We start from the raw sequence: 3,897 nt of genomic DNA, 5'->3' as shown, positions 1-3,897 counted from the left end.
TCCTATTTGTCTTTATCTCTTTAGGGATACAGATCTAGTGGTGGTATTGCTAGATCAAAGGGCATGCATGGTTTTATAGCACTTTGGGCATAGTTCCAAATTGTTCTACAGAATGGTTGAATCCATTCACAGTTCCACCAACAGTGCATTAAAGTCTCATTTTTCCCATATCCTCTCCAACATTTGTCACTTATCTTTTCTATCCTATTAGACAGGTGTGAGGTAGTACTTCGGAATTGTTTTAATTCATACTTCTCCAAACAATAGTGAGTTAGAGCATTTTTCATATGGCTATAGGTAGCTTTGTTTCATCTGAAAACTGTTCATATCTTTTGATCATTTGTCACTTGGAAAATGGCTGTAATTTTGATAAATTTGACTCAGTTCTCTATATGTTTGAAAAATGAGGCCTTTATCAGAGAAACTTGCTTAAAATTTTTTGTTCATAATTACCATTGTATTTCCCTCCATCCTATTCCCACCCATTTATATTATTCTCTCTCCCCTTTTACCTTGTTCCTCCTCAAAAGTGTTTTCCTTCTAACCATCCCCTCCCCCCAACCTGCCCTTCCTTCTATCACCACCCCCACTTTCCTCTACTTTCCTGTAGGGTAAGATAGATTTCTATACCCAATTGAGTGAGTATGTTATTTCCTCCTTGAGTCATTTCTGAAGAGAGTAAGGTTCACTCACTCCTCCTCACCTCTTCCTCTCCCCCTCCACTGCAAAAGCTTTTTCTTGCCTCTTTTACCCCATTCTGTCTCTCCATTTCTTTCTCCCAGTACATTCCTCTCTCATCTTTTAATTTTATTTTTCAGATATCATCCCTGAATATTCAATCTCCCCTGTAACCTTTGTCTGTATATATTCCTTCTTACTACCTTAATAATGAGAAAGGTCTTATGAATTATAAATATCATCTTCATATTGTAGGAATGTAAACAGTTTAACCTTTTTAAGTCCCTTATGATTTCCCTTTTCTTTTTACTTTTTTATGCCTCTCTTGAGTCTTGTATTTGAAAGTCAAATTTTCTATTCAGCTCTGGACTTTTCATCAAGGATGCTTCAAAGTCCACTATCTCACTGAATGTCCATTTTCCCCCCAAAGGATTCAACTCGGTTTTGCTGCATAGGTGATTCTTGGTTGTAATCCTAGCTCCTTTGCTCTCTGGAATATCATATTCCAAGCCCTCTGATCTTTTAATGTAGAAGCTGCTAAATCTTGTCCTGATTATCCTGATTATAGCTCCACAATACTTGAGTTGTTTCAGGCTGCTTGCAATAGTTTCTCCTTGACCTGGGAACTCTGGAATTTGGCTTTAATATTCCTGGCAATTTTCATTTGCCATCTCTTCAAATTGGTGGATTCTTTCAATTTCTATTTTACTTTCTGGTTCTAGAATATCAGAGCAGTTTTCCTTGATAATTTCTTGAAAGATGATGTCTAGGCTCTTTTTTTAATCATGCCTTTCAGGAAGTCCAATAATTTTTAAATTACTTCTCTTAGATCTCTTTTCCAGGTCAGTTCTTTTTCCAATGAGATACTTCACATTGTCTTCTATTTTTTTCATTCTTTTGGTTTTGTTGTATTGCTTCTTGATTTCTCAAAAAGTCATTAGCTTCCATTTGCTCCACTCTAATTTTCAAGGAATTATTTTCTTCAGTGAGCTTTTAAATCTCCTTTTCCATTTGTCCTAGTCTGTTTTTTTTTAAATTATTTTTCTTCAGAAATTTTTCTTATGTCCTTTACCAAGCTGTTGACTTGTTTTTCATGATTTTCTTGCATCACTTTCATTTCTCTTCTTCTTAATTTTTAAAATCCTTTTTGAGCTTTTTCATGGCCTGTGACCCATTCATATTTTTCTTGGAGGTTTTGGATGTAGGAGCTTTGATTTTGTTGTCTTCTTCTGAGTGTGTTTTGATCTTCCTTGTCACCATAGCAACTTCCTATTGTCAGAATTTTTTTCTGTTTGCTCACAATCCCAGTCTATTTACTTGACTTTCAACTCTTTGTTAAAGTAGGGCTCTGATTCCAGCGTAGAAAGCACAATGTCCCAAGCTTCAAGGGTTTTGTGCAGCTCTTTTCAGATACCTCTAGGGAACTGTAAGTTTTCAGCTCTTCCAAGGCAGTATGATCTAAGGACAAATGTTTACTACTTTCCTCACCTGTGAGCAACCACAGGAATTCTTTTCTGCCCTGGAACTCTGAGAAGGGTCCCTCCCTCCACTGTGGCTGCAACCACTAGTCTGCTAGTCTCCTCACCCTGGGAATGCCATCCAGGACTGTGACCTGGATCTGAGTATGAGCAAAGCAACAGAGTCCTGCCTTGGTGCTTAGCAAACAGACCCTTGTAATCTCCTTTTGAACAGTTGTTCAACCACCTTACCATCTATGGCCTGAGAGCTCCTGAAGCAGATGCTCCTGCTGTCGATTCAGTGGCTCCTACTGACATAACCTGTGCTGGACTATGCTCCACTCTCACCCAAGGGCAACAGATCTTTCCTGCTGACCTTCTAAGTTTTCTTTGGCTGGAAATGTATTTCTCCCTGTACTTTTGTGGGTTCTGCTGCTCCAGGAATTGTTTTATGGTATTATTTAAAGGTGTTCAGAGGTATTTTGGGGAGAACTCAGGAAAGGTGCTATCTCTTCTTCACCATCTTGGCTCCCCCCCCCAAAAGATTTCTAAAAGGGAAAATGCAGTCAGTCAAAAAAAACTGCTAGAAGGCTGCAGTCAAAGAGCTTAGAATGATGGGAAAGATTAATGAAGCTTCATACTTGAAGCAATTGTCTCAGCACACAGGACTATCTCCCACATTAGGCTTTTGTGGGAGATTAGGTTATAACAAAAAGAAAAAATCTGCAAGATACTTTTTTCCTGTCATTTCAGACTTGGCCATGTTGGAATTATAGAAATAAAGTGAGATAATCACTTGTGAAACTCCTAAAAGCATCTTAGTAGATTTTGGAAGTTTGGAGATTATTCATTTAGGAGTTCGGAGATTAACCATTTTAAGATTGCAGGGACTCCTGTGACTTTTTCCAGGAACTCACTCCCTTCTGAAATATCTTGGTTTTTGTTTTAAGGGAAACTATGAATTAACTTCTATAAAAGTTTTGAAGGTAAATGGCACTTGGAGTTTTTCCCCTAAAGATATATAGCCTTTTCATTTTAGTGCAATGAAGAAAGTTTAAAAGTAATCCCAGAATGAAGAAAAAAGAATATATAATATGGTTTAAACTTTATAGTCACCACTTGTTAACCTTGCCTTGACCATGAAAAAAAATTGTTCAAACCAAAGATCTCCTGTCACTCCTCTACTTCAGAGACCCTTTCTTTCCCTCTGATCCTGTTAACCTCTCTCAGGTTTCCAATAAAGGTGCTAGAAGAAAATGCTGGAAAAATGCAGGGAAATTTGAGTTACATTCCAGTGGCAGAAATGTATTAGCTGTGTAACCTTAAGTTTTCCTGTTTGCCTGTTTTCTGATCTCTAAAGAGAGAAATAATAATGGTACCGCTTCCCAGGATTGTTGTGAGGATCAAAATAAGGTAATGATTGTAAAGCACTTAACACAGGCATATGGTAAGCACCATTATTTCTTTAATTAATAATAATTTAATTAATTCTTTAATTTAATTTCTTTAGTTCCATGCCTGATAACTCTTAAACTGGGTTGAAAATACCAAAGGTAATAAGATTAATGATTTTTCTATATAGGATAATGTGGAAATGCATTCAACTGAATTGATATCGTCTGGTTGGTAATAAGTGTTATTTCATGTTTTAAATACATGGTGTTGTTTATGTTACTATTGCATTTCCAAATTTGCTTATGTTGTGAAATTTGAGACCATTCTAACAGAAATGCTTAGACAAAACAACTTCTTTTTAAATTTG

This window comes from Trichosurus vulpecula, chromosome 5 (assembly GCF_011100635.1).
Source record: "Trichosurus vulpecula isolate mTriVul1 chromosome 5, mTriVul1.pri, whole genome shotgun sequence".
NCBI lineage: Eukaryota > Metazoa > Chordata > Mammalia > Diprotodontia > Phalangeridae > Trichosurus > Trichosurus vulpecula.
The sequence above is the reverse complement of the archived record's forward strand: the minus strand, read 5'-3'. Positions refer to the sequence as shown.